We start from the raw sequence: 18,060 nt of genomic DNA, 5'->3' as shown, positions 1-18,060 counted from the left end.
GCATTTCTGGAATTGAAGAAATCCTTCATGTCGGCTCCTGTTCTTAGACATCCAGATGATGAAAAGCCATTTGTGGTTGAAACAGACACTTCGGACTATGCAATTGGTGCGGTCTTACTACAGCAAGATTCAGTCACAGGAACAGAGCACCCGGTGGCTTACTACTCACGGAAATTGTCAGCAAGCGAGAGAAACTATGCAGTGATTGAAAAGGAATTACTGGCTATGAAAGCAGCTTTCGAGGAGTGGCGACATCACTTGCTGGGTGGGAGGTACCCGGTGGTGGTTCGCACAGATCACCGTAATCTACAGTTCCTGCGCTCTTTGCAATGCAGAACCTCCCGTCATGCTCGTTGGGCCTTTTTCTTTTCGCAGTTTGTTTTCACCGTCACGTATATTCCTTGTTCCCAGAACACGAAGGCTGATGCTCTGTCTCGGTCTCTGGAAAACAACGTTGAAGGTGCCAATGAACCGGAGCCTCTGATAGCGTCAAAGCATTTTCTATCGATGGTGAATCCCCAGCTCCAACAGTTGATAGAAGCCACACGAACGGATCCCTCAAGATTACAGGTACTACAACGCTCTGACATCAGAGAACGTGACGGCTTGTTGTTCTTTAAGGATCGTCTGTACGTTCCCACCTTGGAGCTCCAGAAGATCGTTCTACAGAATTGCCATGATTCCGTCGTTTGTGGTCACCGTGGAGTCCGCACAACACAAGAACTGGTTGCACGGCAGTACTGGTGGCCTGGATGGGCCCCGCTGGTAAAGCACAACGTGGTATGTGCCCAGATCAAGATTCCTCGCAAAAGGCCCATTGGTCTCCTGAAACCCACGCCTACGCCTCCGTACCCTTGGCATACCATCGCCACGGATTTCATCGTTGACCTGCCCCTGTCTGGTGGTTTCACGTGTATAATGGTGGTGGTGGACTGCTTCACCAAGACTGCTCATTTCTTGCCCTTTCCCAAACTGCCCACTGCCTCCCAGATGGCACGACGTTTTCTATACGAGGTGTATCGTCTTCATGGTCTTCCGGAGAAAATTCTATCGGACCGGGGATCTCAATACATCTCATCTTTTTGGTACCAACTGTGTCGGCATTTGGACATTCAGCGAGCCCTGAGTTCCGGTTATCATCCACAGACCAATGGGCAGACGGAGCGCACCAATCAAACCCTTGAGCAATACCTACGTTGTTATGCCAATGCCACTCAAGACAACTGGTCGGAATGGTTGGACACCGCGGAAGCAGCTTACAACAATGCTGTTCATTCTGCTACCGGACTCAGCCCCTTTTTCTGCTCGTCTGGTCTTCACCCCAGATTGCTGCCAGTTCGTCCTACATCTTCCAGTGCCGTACCATCTGCAGATGCCCTGGTATCCCTGATCCGCAATCAACATCGCCTGGCGGCCGGTACCTTGGCAGTGGCACGAGCTCGTATGAAGGAACAGGCTGACAAGAGGCGGAGCCCTGAGCCTGTCCTTCATGTTGGGGACAGGGTATGGCTGTCCTCCAAGAATCTACCGGTACGCAATTTACCAGTGAAACTGGCTCCCCGCTTTTTTGGTCCCTTTCGCATTATTGGGCGTGTTTCTTCTGTTGCCTTTCGTTTGTCTCTGCCACGTTCTTGGAGGGTCCATCCTGTCTTTCATGTCTCTCTTTTGAAGCCCTATGTGCCCGATGTTATGGGTCGGGCATGTTCCCGTCCTGCCCCGGTCTTGGTTCGGGGGGTCCCTGAGTTTGAGGTGCAGGAGATATGTGATTCACGGATTTGGCGGGGTGCTCTGCAACTCCTGGTCAGCTGGAAAGGTTATCCTGCTTGTGACCGCACTTTGGAACCACGCTCCTTCGTGCATGCACTGCGCCTGGTTCGGGACTTCTATCTCCGCTACCCTTGGAAACCCGGTGCTCCAGGGTTATCCGGGAGAGGGTATGGTGTCACACCGCGCGCTCGCCACTTACCTGTCCTGGGGTCCCGGGTCCACGGCCGCAGCGGTCTCCTCCTTCATGGAGGCTGTACCCGCGGTGGCGTCTTTCCCCACGCCGGCCCGCGGTCCGGATGGGCTCCGTGGGCGCCGCCATCTTGCGAGGATCTGCGCATGCGCGGATCGTCAGTATCCGACTTCCCGCGCATGTGCAGTGTCGGAACGTGCGTTCCAAGCCTCGCTTTTGATGCCGGCCTTTAAAAGAGCACCGCATACACAGGGACAACGCGTCTCAACACGGTTGTTACTGTGTATGCGCTGCTGGAGCCCTGGCATCCGTGCCTCAGCCTCTCCAATTCCTTGCTCTACCTTATCCTGCCTAGTCCAGCCTTTCCTCCTTGTCCACTCCCTGCTCCTTAGTCCTCCTACCCCTTGCTTCCCAGTTCTACCTTGTCCTTGCCTGCCTCCTGGGTTAGGGTAGGGGAGTTCCTGTCTGGGTTCCTGGTTTGCTTTCCTTCTGCTAGGATAGTAGGATTTCCTTGTCTGTTCTGTTGGACCTTGCAGACCTTCCTCCTTTACCTGTCTTGTGCCTTGCCGGTACCTGTGCCTTGCTACCCTCTTGGATGTTCCGGAGTTCAGCTTCCACCATTTTCGGTGTCTTCATTAAGCCTTCTCTGCCAGTGGAAACACTGTTCCGACGCCACGTAAATACGGAGAAGTGCCACCCGTGGCGTTGGGAGTTGGTTCAGTGCTATCCTGTCATATATCGTCAGGAGGGTATTGGGCTAATTTCTCGCGCTACTCATTCATCGGCAAGAGATACTGATCTCGTGAAGATTCGTTTAACACAAAGGAGAGGTTGCAGAAATCCATAGGGGCGGGAGTAAAGGGTATCCATGTGGTCCTTGATGGTTTTAGAGGAACAAGGATAAACCTGTTTTGACAAGGCTTTCATAGATTGGACTTGTCTAGCGACCTTGTCAGGGGGACAAAGAGGAAAGAAGGAGAAAGCGGGCAGGGGATGGCTGAAGGAGGGTCAACATGCACAGAAGGAGAGGGGAGAGTAGCAGTTGGACAGGATGTCCTGGTTTTTTTTTTTTAGATAAAGTGAGAGGCAAGGGCATTGCAAAGAACCTGGAAGGGTAGAGACTGCAGCACTATTAGCCAGCTCCTTTCAGATTTTGAAGCGTTTGGCCAAGTTGTTAGATGCTGCAAAGACACAGGCTTGAATGTGGGCTCTCTTCCTGGTGAGTACAGAGTCGCTATTGCCTTTGGGGCAGGCGACAGGCCAGTTTGTCAGAGGATGAACAAGAAGCCCTTCATTTCCTCTCAGCCGCCCTACACTAAGTTTAAGTGTAGCTAGGTCAGAGTCATACCAGGAATTGCACTTGGCTTTGAACTGGACAGGGGCAAGAGCATCAAGAGTATCAGAAATTGAAGAGCAGAGACAGGGCTGTGTCAGGATGTGAGTCAGCCAGAGTTTAGGGGAGGTAGTGGGGGGGTCGGGGCAAAAGCCTCAACAGACGCATGCTTCATGGGCATGATGTCTGAGAAGGTAGGTGGCAGTGTTGGGTAGGCTTGGCCAGGTAGGGGAACAAGAGAGATGAGAGGAGGGAAGGATCGCTCCAGGAGAGGAGTGTTCAGAGGAGATCAAGGCATCAAGTGTGGGCCCTGCAGAGTGAGTCGGGCCAGACGGGAGGATAGAAAGAGTGAGTTGCAGAGGTCACGGAAGAGTACAGAGGAGGAACAAGGACAGTCCAGATGGATATTGCGGTCCCCAAGGAGAAGGAGTGGCGTGTTAGAGGCCAAAAGGGTGCAGTACAAGTCCACCCACTCTGAGAGAAATGAGGTGATTTGACCAGGAGGCCGGTAGATAGTAGCCACAGTAAGAGAATGGGATCCCTTCAATGGGCTCTCAGGACAAAATGGTCCATATTCTTAGGCAAGATGCCGGACCAACTGCAAGATCCGAGCAGAGTTGCTCAGGACCTTCTGTCATGGGCTTGCAAAGACAATGTCCTCAAGGGAGAATCTTTTTGGCAACCAGGGCCGGAGGTAACGGACGCCTCACTTACAGGGTGGGGAGCCCCCACCAATGATCTGACAGTCAGCAGTCGTTGGTCTCCATTGGAGTCCAATCTACACATCAACCTTTTGGCACCGAGGGCGATCAGACTAGCGCTGAAGGCCTTCCTGCTCTCTGTATGGGGAAGAATGTCCTGATAATGACGGACAACACAGTGGCCATGTACTACCTCAATGGGGTCACTACCACTGTGCAGAGAGGCAATGCAGCTCTGGTTCTGGGCAATACAAGAAGGAATCTCTCCATCAGCAGTTCACCTAGCCGGAGAGAAAAACACGGCGGTGGACACTGAGTAAGTAGAGCACAGTCTCCCACGAGTGGGAACTAGCTCAGGAAGTCCTTCAAGAGATCTTCAGCCCTCAAGTGTATCTGTTCGCAACAGTGTCAACCGAAAGTGCAAAAAGTATTGCTCTAGAGGATTTCACCCAAGAGGAGCTCTAGGAGACAAGTTGGTGGGGGACAGAGTTTCCACTCCTGTACGAGTTTCCTCCAGTCCCCATCATTCCTCATGTGTTCAGGAGGTTGAGAAAGTTCAGGAAACGCATTATCCCCAATTGCCCCGGATTGGGCCAGGAGGACGTGGTACCCAGACCTTCTGGACAAGTCCATCTGCCCTCCAATACGTCTCCCACAAAGAATACCGTCTCTCGTGAGAGGATGGTCTGGTTCTCATATTGATATCTAGACACTCAGCCTTCATGCATGGTTTCTGAGAGGCTGAGATGCAAGGGTTGGGACCTCCCGGATGACTTAATGGAGATTTTGCTTTCAGCCAGAAGGCCAGCAACTAAATCTTTGTACTGTTGCTGTTGGATCAAGTTCAGCAACTGGTGCAGGGATAAGAATGTGGATGCATTTCTAGGTGACACTTATGGTGCTCTCTTTTCTGTTAATTTTAGCCAATCAGGGGCTCCAGATTGGAACCATTAAGGGCTACCTAGCAGCGCTCCTCAGAGGAGGATTCATATTTTAAGATCCCCTTGATTGTCCAATTATTAAAGGGCCTTATTAATGCATACCCACCATTTCCATTCAATGTACTTGTTTGGGACCTCAATTGTGTGTTTAAGTTTTTGACATGTATTCATGCCCTTTAAAGGCTCTTGACATTAAAAACCGCTTTGCTTCAGCCCGCAGGGTAAGCAAGTTGCATGCTCCTTCCTGTAAACCTCCTACCATACCATATTCTATAAAGACAAAGTCACTCTCAGGGTAAAACCTTTTTTAACCGAAGGTAGTCTCCAACTTCCATTTGTCACAAAGAAATTACCTTACTAACATTCTACCCACCTCGTCATCCAGGAAAAGAGGAGAGGCTGGACCCAAAAAGGGCTCTCAGTTTTTATATATCCAAGGTGGCTACATTTCACCAGGTTGATCAACTTTTTATTGGATATACTGGTCCCAAATTGGGCCTTGCGGTCACCAGACAGACAATACAGAGATGGATTATCCTGGCTATTGGCGAATGCTACAGACTAGCGGGCAAGGACACGCCGGAAGGCCCAAGGACTCATTCCACAAGGGGCATGGCAATCTCTGCGGCTCTTCAAAAGGATGTCCCAATAAATATTTGTTCAACGGCCACTTGGTCGTCTATCCATACATTTGTAAAACATTACTGTCTGGATTCTTCATCCAGTCAGGGAGAACTTTGCAAAAGCCGTCCTCCAGTCGGTCAATTATTAGATCTAAATTTAATTGGTACGCCCACCTCTAAATTGTTACTGCTTTGGGAGTCTATCATAAAATTAGGAATACGTGGGAAGACACAATCCATTCAAAGAACAAGTTACTTACCCCTGGTAAAGTTCTTTCGATTGAATGTTCCTCCCACATATTCCTCTTCGCCCCTCCCAGCCTACCCTGCTGTACAATGTACGTGTTATCACAAACTACGCTTAGTGAGCCTACGGTCTTGGGTACGCCTGGTATTCCTCTTCAGAGGAGAAAAGAAAAACATAAATGAAGCTAACGGGCGCCGTTTATGCTGATGACGTCGACTGTTGACGAAGGACATCTACCAGACTCTGCATACAGCGCCCTCCGTCAAAAAAATATTCCGAAGCACAAAGCTGGAAAGAAATATATGTCATAAAATAAGGCATACGTGGGAGGAACATCCAATCAAAAGAAGGTTACCTGCAGTAAGTAACTTGAGCTTCTGGCTCGCCACACATCACATCAGTGCAGGCACTGGAACTAAAACCAGAGCAAACATGCTCATTGTGCCACATCTTACATTCATGCAAATCTTTCATTGTTTGTCATGACATTCCCAGTAAACTCGCAGTTTGACATTCTGAGTAAGCTTGACATTCCCAATAAGCTCCCACTTTGATATTTCCAGTAATCCCATTGTGTGTCCTTCATAGTAGGCACTATCTGCCAATTTGACATCCATAATCTCCCACTTCGATATTCCTGGTTAATTTGGCATTCCAGTAAGTTCCAAGCTTGGTTGTAAGGTATACATGTAGAGATTACTCACCATAGTGATGACTGTACTCCTAGTGATAGTTTCCTTTCCTCCATACTTCTGGGACGTCTGTCCAGAATGCGGGACATTGTGCATAGCAAAAATCTCAAAACATTCTGGAACCTGGCACACATGCACTGATGTAGTACCGCCCCGCTATGTCATGCCCACTGGCTTTGCCTACCAGTCTTTACCATACACGTGTGTCCAACAAGACAGTTAATGACATTTTAGTGGGGATGGTGGGAGGGCTAATGTAGGAAAGGGAACTATGGAACAGAAGAACAAGTTACTTACCCCTTGTAACGTTCTTTTGACTGGATGTTCCTCCCTTCTTGAGCTGATATTTCCAAAATCCAGCTTTGCGGCTATAGGATTTTTCAGCAGTGGGCGACGTGCGTCGATGCCCGTCGACTCCATGTCCCTCGAAGGCCTCCGTCTCTATGTAGACATCACCGCTGGTATTGGTAGCAAGTGCAGCGCCCGTTGGTCTCAGTTCCGTTTTTACGAGTGAAGCATTTCACTTGTGTCCGACAGTTACCCCCGTTGAGAAAGCGTAGACTGCAACCGCAAGGGAAATTCTACTGTGGGGTAGGTTGGGAGGGGCGATAAGGAATACGTGGGAGGACCATCCAGACAGAAGAACGTTACCAAGGCTAAGTAACTTGTTCCCCGAATGGATTGTGTCCTTCCACGTATTTCTTTTCTTTGATAAACTCCCAAAGCAGTTAAACTAATTTGGAGGAGGGAGTAGAATTTAGTGCAACTACATTATCATGTTTCTGTATGACCCAAATGCAACACTGCTTTGCTAAATGCAGAGTCCTGCCCCGAAGAAGAGTCTAAACTATAGTGTTTAGTCAAAGTGTGTACAGGCGACCATGTGGCAGCTGCACACATATCCCTTATTGGGACTCTCTTCTGTAGAGCAGAAGAATTTGACATGCCCCTGGTCGAATGAGCTCTGTGGATCTTTCCCCTGCCAGTTTTTAGCATTCTGAGATTGTTAAAATAATCCATCTGGATAGAGTTTGTTTGATAATGGCCAAACCCAGTTTGCGACCACAATAGCCTACAAATAACAAATTGCGTCATTTTGGAGATGTAAAAGCTCTCTGCACTTTTATGGACAAGCCTGTAAAGCCTTTCCTCTTCCTTCCCAGGAAGACTTCGAGAGCGATGGTGGAGGATAAAAAGATGGTAACTTTATCTTCCGAGTGAGATGAAACGAAACAATTTTGGGTAGAAAAGTGGGTTTCACTACCACTTTGTCTTTATAAAAGATAGTGCAAGGAGGCTTGCAGGATAAGGCCTGTAGCTCACTCCCCCTTCAGGCAGAACTAATTGCTACTAAACATTAACACTAAGTTGAGATCCCAAAGTCAGACTTGAAAAGGGATTGGAGGGAAAACATTAGTCAGTCCTTTCAAGACTTGTACTACTAGAGGTATCTTAAAGTAAGCGACTTCCTCAGAAGTGTGCTTGAAGATAGAAAGCGCTGCTAAATATCCCTGGATGGTACCGAATCTGGAGCCCCAGATTTGCGTGAACACCATAGGTGTATTACAAGTAAACGGGTCAACATTCTTATCTCTACACCAGCTGCAAAACGTATTCCAACGGCGCGGTATAAAGATTTTGCTGCTGGCCTTCTGGCCAATAGCAAAATCTCCATTACATCATCCGGGAGGTCCCAACCCTTGCATCTCAGCCTCTCAGAAAGCATGCATGAAGGCTGAGTGTCCAGTTACGCGTATGAGAACCAGACCATCCTCTCACGAGAGACGGTATTCTTTGTGGAAGACGGATCGCATGGCAGATGGTACCCGGACCTTCTGGACAAGTCTATGTTCTCCTGGCCCAATCCGGGACAGTTAGGATCATGCGTTTCTTGAAGTTTCTCAACCTCTTGATTACGTGAGGAATCACAGGGACTGGAGGAAACGTGTATAAGAGTGGAAATTCCCAGTCCACTATGAACACGTCTCAGAGCTCCTCTTGGGGGAAATTCCCTTGAGCAGTACAGTTCGCACCTCCGGTTTGCACTGGTTGCGAACAGATCCACTTGAGGGGTTCCCGAAAGGGAGATCTCTTGAAGGACTTCCTGAGCTAGATCCCACTCGTGGGAGAACATGCAATGCCTGCTCAGAGCTTCCGCCGTCATGTTCTTCTCTCCGGTTTTGATGAACTGCCGACAGAGATTCCTCCTTGTATTGCCCTGAACCAGATCTGCATTATCTCTCGGCACAGTGGTAGTGACCCGACACATCCTCCTGTTGAGGTAGTGCTTGGCCACTGTGTGGTCCGTCATTATCAGGACATTCTTTCCCCGTACAGATGGCAGAAAGGCCTTTGGCGCTAGTCTGATTGCCCTCAGCTCTAAAAGGTTTATATGTAGTTTTGACTCCGATTGAGACCGACTGCTGATTGTCAAATCGTTGGTATGGGCGCTCTACCTCGCGAGTCAGGCGTCGGTCACTACGGTTATCTCCGGCCATGGTTGCCAAAACGGTTCTCTTTTCAAGATGTTCTCCCGACAGTCCCACCACTGAAGATCCAGTGAGTCTGCTTGGGATTTGTACGAGGTCAGACATCCTTCCTGAGAATTGTGACCACTGACGTCTGAGAGCCCATTTGAGAGAACTCATTCTCAGACGGGCCTCTGGCACCAGAAACATTGAGGATGCCATGAGGCCGAGCAACCTCAGAAAAATCGAATGCCAGTAGACACACAGCATTCTGGAATTTGGTCACCATCTGCAGAATGGCTTGAGCCCTCACCGCTGGTGGCAAGGCTTTTCCCAGGGATGCATCCAGGACTGCTCCGATGAACTGGAGTCTTTGGGATGGTATCATATGGGACTTCCTGAAGTTGAGGAGAGCCAGTCTGTGAAAGAAGTGGCTGGTGTAGCTCAGATGATCCAGGGCTTGTTCTGGGGATCTGGACCTGCTCAGCCAATTGTCTAGGTAGGGGTAAACATGAATTCCACCCACTCCCGAGACTCGCTGCCGCAACCGCCATCAGTTTGGTGAAAACCCTTTAACGCAGGTCAGCCCAAATGGCAGAACTCAAAACGGATAGTGAGAACCGCCAATTGCAAACCTCAGGTACTGTCTGCTCGTGATGGAAAGGCACATGAATGGCACAATAATACCATCCAAGCCAGAAACGAGAGGGAAGAGTTACCATTGGGAACTTGACCGTCCTGAGGACCTTAAGGCCAAGATGGGTCTGAATCCTCAGTCCTTCTTGGGGATTCAAAAATAGGGGGAGTACCAACACTTGTTCCTCGCTACAGGTACTGGTTCTATAGCACCTCTCTCTAGCAGGGTTAAAATCTCCTATATAAGGAGCGAATCTAAAACTTTCAAAGAGTTGTTCCCCGGTGGATGACTCAAGAGGTTTTTGCAGAAAAGGAAGACAGTAACCCTGGGCAACCATTTCCAATGCCCAAGCATCTGAAGTAATAACCTGCTATTCTGTCAGATGCTGTGACAATCTGCCTCATACTGCAGTCTTGTGAAAGAAGACCTCAGAGGGGTTTTGGAGCAGCTGAAGGTAAGGCAGCCGCTGCTGTTACGGTCTCAGTACTGCTTCCCCATCCGCCACGGGGGACACCTTTGTCCTCTTTGAGCTGGCAGTCCTCTACCCCCTCCAAATGTGGAGTAGTGGCAAAAGGATCTACCCCTCCAGGGTGTTCCCATGAGGTGGGTTGGAGTCTGTCTGATTGCAGCACCAAGGGATTTGGCTGCCGCCTGAGAAGTTTGCAACTTCTCCAAACTCTCATCTGCTTTGTTCCCAAATAAGTGAGTGCTGTCAAAGGGCATGTTGAAAAGCCTGGATTGTACGTCAGGGGCAAATCCTGACTTTCTCAACCAGGCGAATCTGTGCATCACTGTACTTACCGCCATAGCTCTGCTGATACTGTCAACGGAGTCGAGACCTGTCTGGAGGGATTGTATGTGAACCTTGCTAACGTGCACCTAGCATTGCCCGATTTCAAGGCCATACTCCCGGCCGAAAAAAACTTTTTGGGCCATGGCATCATAATGCTGGTCGTCCCTATCCTGAGGTATTGTAGGATAGGCATTTTGCCTACTCGTGGAGGTGGCCGTCGGAACCAACAGGCTTTCTGGTGTAGCGTACTTGGACAGGTAATAAGGGTCAGAGCTTGAAAGTCTGTACTGTAGTTCTTATTGACAGCTGGAATGACCTCTGGTGTTTCCCTGTTATTAGTCACACGTCTTTGTAAGGCTTGATGAAAAGGCACAATTGGGTCTTCTTGTGGCCCTCTGTACAATAGATCGGTGAAATCGGCTGGTTCAAAGACTGGTGTATATCTTGACCCCATGTACTCCATAACCCTTGACATCAGTTGCCTGTATGTCACTTCTGCGTGGTCACCTGGGTCAGCCCTGCCAAATTCAACCTCTAGTGAGGTGTCTATTCCACTAGCCTCGTGAAGGCATTCCTGCAAATTCTTCATGAGTGAATCTTGTGAAATCAATGCCTCAGGCACCAATGGTGTTCCATAGTCTAACCCAAAAAGGTCTGGTTTCATCAGAAGATTCTTCTTCATCTTCCTAAATAGAAGAGAGGGACTTGAAGAAATCCTATCGTGGCAAAGGCGTGTAGGTCTTTTCCAGTTAAGTTATGATATTTGTGGTCAGGCGAGCAGAAATCACAGACGGCTTTGATGGTTGCGCCGAAGACTTTGGCATATATGGCATCGAGGAGGTCGACAATCTAAGCATTGATGGCTTTGCCAAAGTTATCAGCGCTGATGGGGTCTATGACGCACCTTTCGATCCGGATGTCGAGCCTTTCGGCGTCAATGAGGCTGATGGCTCAGTCCGAGGGGACTTTCTCTACTCAAGGGATTTTTTGATCGCTCTCGAGAAGTCTCATCGACCGGGTCCAAAGACGCATGGCTCTTGTGCTTACTAGGTCTTTCGACCGGAGCAGGTGTTTTTTTCGTGTTATCGAGGGGGGCAAAGACATGTTCTCAAACACCTTTAACAGTAAATCGAAACTCTTACCACTGGCACGGTGAACTAGATTTATTGGGGCAAACAACCCGATACGGTGAAGAAGATGGCGATCTATGGCGCCATTTCTTTCCGTGTCTAGAGCTCGGCGAGTGGTGTGACCCACTTTGTGATCGGGAACGTTTGTGCTTTCTTAGACGAGGAGAAACTGTTCTCGGCTTGTCCAACGTTTCTTGCTTTTTTGACAGAGTGGAAGGGAATTTTTTGGTCCTACCTCCAGTTTCCGTCTACGCTCTCTCAGAGCCTTGCCTGTCATAGAAAGACAGTCTTTGCACTCAGATGACAGACAAGTTGACCCAAAGCAGATCTTGTGAGGGTCCATCACGAACATCTTTGCACCGCAGTTGCAAATTTTTTTGAAGCTGGATCTCAGGGTGGACAACGCTGAAGACATGGCGTATTCTACCTGAAGAAAGGATGAAATTCTCAAAGAAGTGTCGAAGATATTACTGTCAAGGAACGAGGCGCAACTGAATTGAGGCCAACGGGCAATGCGTGTGCTATATATACCAGCAGCGACGTCGACATCGAGACGAAAGCCTTTGAGGGACACTGAGTCGACGGGCATCGACGCACAGCGCCCACTCCTGGAAAAGAAATTCCAAAGCAGCAAAGCTGGATACTAGAAATATCAAAGAGAAGCAATAGGTGGGAGGACACAATCCATTCGAAATACAATATTCACTACAGTGAATAAACTTTGCAAATTAATACATCCCGTCCCCTTTCCTCCATACTTGTGGGAAATTTCACAGCAAATGACTAACCAGGTGAATAGACCTGATCCTAACTGGAAACCTAACCCCGAAACACCAATTATGTGGCCTTGACCATGTCTGCATGCGTCCTTTTGGACAGAGATTAACAATGAACCTTATAGGCTTCTAGAACGTAAGAGACAATCAATCTGGCAATAGAAGCCTTTGATGCCGGCATGGGAATGGAGATTCTGCCTTAAGTGATGAATAGTCTGTCCAAAGACTGGATATCCCTGCTGGTGTCAAGGCAGAGCTTGAAGGCCCGTTGGACATACGCTGTGCAAGGTCCTTTCAGATTCTGAAAGAATCCAGGCAAGCATATTTTCTTATTGATATGAAAGGCTGAATGCCCCTTAAATTAGTAATCTTGGGTGAGTGCAAAGATTTACTTTAGGTTGACAACTTCACAGAATAAAAAGCAGGGGTGAAGGAGACTGCAGTGAGGTCCATCCTCATTTAAGAAACAGTAACAATAATGCAAAAAAGAACAAGCACTGACAAAGCTAATAGTTTTGGCAGTTGAATGGTGAAAACAGTTTGAGCCAGGCAGACAATGACCCACTTATGAAGCTAAAGGATATGTTGAGGGGGGAAGCAGACAGAGTGGAGAGCAGGTGCAGGAGGGGTAGATGGAAGGTCTGCAAAAAACGAATTGAATGAAGACGCCAGTGGTCTGCAACCTACAAATGTCCAGAGGTTTTGGACTACAACTCCCACGATATCTCACCATGGACTATGCTGGATATGGCCGACAGGAGTAGTAGTCTAAAAACATGTGGTGAGACAAAGGTTGCAGATTCCTGATTTGCAGGAAGTAAGCAGCAAACCGAACTATGCTGCATCCTTACATGCATTCGAAAGCACAATGCATAGCCAGCTTTAAGGCAAATCCAAAAAAGCACAGGCAAAGCATCAGTTTGGGCTTTGGTATCGGCACGAGATAAGCATTTACCAAGCACAGACATAATGGAAATACCTGGCCAGCAACAGGTGGCAAATGGTGTTTGAACCGGGGCATATTTAAATCTTGTACAAAACAAACCGGTTGGCTTTGCAGAAAAAAGGTTTTTAAATAAATGTTGTGCATAGAACAGATTTAAGGTCATATGAATTGCTTGTAAATCCACTAAGACTTTATTACACCAGAAGCAGATGTACAACTGCAGTCAAGTCCTTACCTTTCAGAGTGCTCAGAAATAGAATATCACTGAAACCCCCTTAAGAGCTCGTGCAAAGAGATCCTAGTGGGCTGCCTTTTGGGCATGGGGGGGGGGGTAATGGGTAGGAATGGCACTATAATGGACCATGGTCATGAGAGAAACGTCCAAAGCTTACAAGCGTGATTTGGCCGAATATCGACCATTTGGAAATTTCAAAGCAGCTGAAAAGTTCGACCAAATCACGCATTTGGTGCTGGTGGCTGTGCAGGTGTCCCCCCCAAAAATAAGGACCCGTCAGTAAGAGAGAGAGTCTTCTCCCCCCCCCCCATTGTTTTGGCTTATAGCATCACCCAAGATCCAAAACTAAAAAGTTCAGGTAGTGTAACATCTTGGACAACGGGACAACCAGAGACATCAACATTGATGCATACTGAGTAAATGTACTCTCATACTGAAGGAGTGCGATGAGGAAAAAAAATAAAATGGGAGCACTGGACTAATTCAACTGATCTTTCATGGTGCTCTTTTTTTGTCCCTGCTCTTTTATATATGAAGAAAAAGAACTTCCCATCTCAGTTAATTGAATTTACACAAAGACTATATATTCGCAGCTGTGAAGATTGAGCCTTAGACAGGGCGGTAACTTAAATACAAATAAAACCATTTACAGTATTTCAGATCCATTGATGAAACCAATAGGACACAGAAGCAGCAATGGGAAGTAAAGCAAGTGAGACATCAGCAAACAGCCGCATGCAAATATCACTCGCTGGCAGGATCACATGCCATGCTTTTCCACGTGGGGTTTGTAATTCAAGGTGGCAACTTTGCAACACGCAATGACACCTAGGTTTTATGACGCACTAGGAGGGGGGCGTCTAAAAACGTAAAGAGGTTCACCTCCAATCTTAGAATTTCGTCGCTTAGGTCTTGGCGGGAATGGTGACGACTGTGGGAGTGCACCTGTTAATGTGAAGCGCGCAACACACCTGCATCTCGCCACCACACAAATTGACATTTACATTGGGAAATCCCACGAGCACCGTATACACAGACATTCTTTTGCTATGGCAACTCTTTCTAGCCCATGGCACTTTTCTAATCTGCTATGCAGACGAAACATGTATAGGTTTCATATTTTACCATCGAAGATCAGGCCTCATCCTTTGACTGGGCTCCTAGTACGTATTGAAACACCTACATTTGAACACATGGGGGGCCCGCAAAGAAATTATTAGGTCAATGAAAAACACTTTTCGTTTTTTGTACGAGACACTCAATCTCGGGAGAGGGAAAACATGCTTAATCAGCATATGACTTGCACTTAAAGAAAGAAATGTAGTTACAGAAATGATCTTTGCATACAATGATTTAATTCTTATGTTGTTTGAAGTGACAGACTAGATGACAATTGATGCAATACATATTTAAAAGACTATTGAGCAAGGAGCATGGCAGGTGTATTAGATAGACTGGAGATGAATGTATGCCAAAACTGATCAATATCAAAATATGGGCGTATTAGGGGTATATATGTTTCAGCACCTGAACTTACACATACCTTCATCAAGGCAAATAAGGGATGCAAAATTACAGAAAGACAAGATCGTGTGTCATCAATGAATAAATAAATGACTCAATCCTCAAACAATGAGAAGTTCATGTTTACACATTTTATATAGTGTTATTTTGTTTATGTGTTGTGCACAGGAATCCGTGACTCTGAAGTTACAGGTTGTCAAAAGGATTTAATCTTTGGAAGTCAAGCCATTCAAATGGATTATACATTGTAAAAGGGCTTGCGCGTGGATTCAGGGATCTAGCACAAGATAGGTACATTAAAAAGGGATACAATCTTATTTGCAAACAAAAAGTAGGCTAAAGAGTTTAATATACATCTATTTTAAGTCAATGGAACGATTTCTTAGGAAGCATAATTTGTTCAATTAACGATACATGCAAGACATTACAACACATTGCTGTTTGTAACAACGTGACCCATCCGGTCATCAGCACAAGGACCTGAGAGTGATGTTGCCGAATCCTCGAGGCTAACAAGGACTCTCTACAAATACCAAAGACACCTTTCGAAGACCATTTGGCAGGAACAAGCAGGTACTATATCTCCCAGAATGCCCCTCTCTCAAAGGGAAAACCCAAGTCAGGCGTGAGAAACATGGTACTGTTTTGATTGAGGACGGTGATGTTAGAAGTTTCTACGCCCCAGGCACTAAACATCAACACCACTGTAGTAAAATAAAGAGGAACCACAGGGCTCCAGGTGGCTAGGACTAGACGGTTATGAAAAAGAGGACAGACGGCTATCCACTTCGAAACAGGCACGGCGGATTGAATAAAGTGCCGTAATGATTGCTGCCTTCTAATAAGGCCACTTGTCCACGTTAATTAAATAGACAGCGACCCAAGTACGAAACTGGAACTAAGAAGCCAGCAACTGAACATATTAAGACTGTAAACTCAACACCAATTAAATGGGTGTAGAGAAACCTTACTCGAACGTCGTTTCCCCTGAAGAAGTTCTTGGCTTGTGGATTCTATGGTGATCAAAACGAAACATGTTGGTCTAAGAATCACTGTGAATGCTAGCAGTGTTTAAGAAGAGTACGACAGTGAATAACGGTATAGAGCGGGCATTATGTTCTATAGATACGATTTTTATTAGAAATTTCATAGAGTGTACTGGGATTACATAGCACAAGTCACTTTAATGATTTTTGTATTGAGGTTATTAGAATTCTTATGCGTTTTTAAAATAGTATACCGAAATAAAATATTTTATATTTGAAAAGTGAATTGAGTTCTTCTTGGGAGAGTTACTCTACCAATCAAAATACATTGTTACATAGTGTTGGCTTCGCTTGTGGCCTGGAGAAACAGTATAGTGGTGTTGTGATCCTTTCTCTCTTCTAATAGTGGTCCATTACAGGGTATAATGACAACATCTTTATCTACCCTGTGTCCCTCAAGTTATTAAATTATTCTGAGAAACAAGTACACATCCAAGGACAGATACTCTGGGTAAACCATAATCATTGCACCAAAGTACCTTTCTCCACCATGAGAGGATAGTTAAGAGACCCCCACCGCCCGCTCCCATGTAAAATCCACGGTAAAAAAGAATGGCATCTCTTCACTGTACAAGTAGAAGCACAGAGAAGACACCACTTGTTACCACGCTAATGGAAGACTTAAGTAAAAGGGAGTTTGTTTTTCCCTTACAGTTACTATTCCCTCAAAGTCTCCTGCAGCCAACACAGCCAAATGAATGAGGGAACGAACCGCTCACTACTAAATACCTCAGAACTCGTTTTTCAAACTCTTGAGTCCCACAAATGGACATTATAACACACAACCTAACAAGCTGAGCAAAGGGGAGAGTCAAAGCAGACTGAATGAGGAAGTCACGCAGTTGCAAGAAAAGAGGCAAGGCAGTAGCACCAACCAAGCAGCTTGCGGTACCACTCCGGAAAGAAATTTAAAATGGTGGCTGACCTATTTAAAACATTTGAACTAAAAGCATATCTACCGCCGAGCATGCCAAGACACGACACCCGACCTTTCCATTTACTCAAGGAGAAGCCATTTAGTCCATGCCCTAGGAGTGTAGAGCTGGTAAATTGTATTGGCAGGTGGGGCAGGGGGGCCGGGACCGCAAGAACTGTAGTGTGTCGAATGAGACCATTAGACGCAGCCTCAAAAGACCTGGAAAGTGAAGGTGTGAAATTAAAAACCCTGAGTGCAAGAAAGTGATGGCCAGGAGTGGAGGAAGGTGGCGTATCTTATAAAATCTGGAAAGTGGTCGAAAATAAATTCAAGGAGAGGGTAAAGGTAGAGTGAAAGAAAATCCAAAGAGCGGAAGAAGTAGAGGAATGTGGAAGAGAACAAAGGAGAAGAGAGTGAGCACAGGCAGCTTATCTGAAGGACAGAAGAATGTGAGCATGCCACCTTATCCCCAGGGAATAAAGGGAGACTGTGGCCCCTGAAAAGACAGAAGATGTAGCACATGCCAAGAAAGAGGGAGAAAGTGCTGAGCAGGGCACATTACCACAGAGGAGAAAGCCAGAGGCTGTGGCCGGGGAACAGGCAATGGCCGAGTCCTGTTAATAGGCAGCAGAAGTAAAAGCAGTGACTGTTGCGATAAAGAAAAAACAGAGAATCTCAGAACCTCAGGCCAAAGAGATTTTGAAAAATGTAGAAGCCCCCACAGGAGAGGAAGCAGTAAAAGAAAATGGGGTAGGAGGAGGCGGCGGCCCTGACCAGGGTCAAGGAGGGACAAGCCAGAGGAGTGGCCTTGGCACTAACCAGGAGAAGACAGGAACCTTGCAGAGAGACCAAAACCGGAAGAACCATCCTGACATAACAAGCTGCCTATACTTTAGTTTGTGGAATGGATAATTTGTAACACTGTTTCAAGCTCCGGAAAAACAGGCATTTTGAAAATGTACAAGACATTGCCCCCGAATTATTTTAGTGTTTGGATTGTGTGCAATGTTTCAGTTCCAAAACGAAAACACCAAAAGTATACCCGTGCCTGACTGTTGTCCAAGGTCAGATGACCCGGCCAGCTTTTCCTTGGCA

At 46.9% G+C, this 18,060-nt stretch overlaps 1 protein-coding gene across 2 annotated transcripts in view; it reads right to left on the bottom strand.

Annotated features, from left to right (window-relative positions):
• Nucleotides 1-18,060, bottom strand: part of LHFPL3 (LHFPL tetraspan subfamily member 3) — an 830,591-nt gene that overhangs the window by 751,644 nt on the left and 60,887 nt on the right. The window lies entirely within an intron of this gene.

This window comes from Ambystoma mexicanum, chromosome 12, assembly GCF_040938575.1.
Source record: "Ambystoma mexicanum isolate Mex_15411 chromosome 12, UKY_AmexF1_1, whole genome shotgun sequence".
Classification (NCBI taxonomy): Eukaryota; Metazoa; Chordata; class Amphibia; order Caudata; family Ambystomatidae; genus Ambystoma; species Ambystoma mexicanum.
This window is presented reverse-complemented; position numbering and strand designations above follow the sequence as displayed.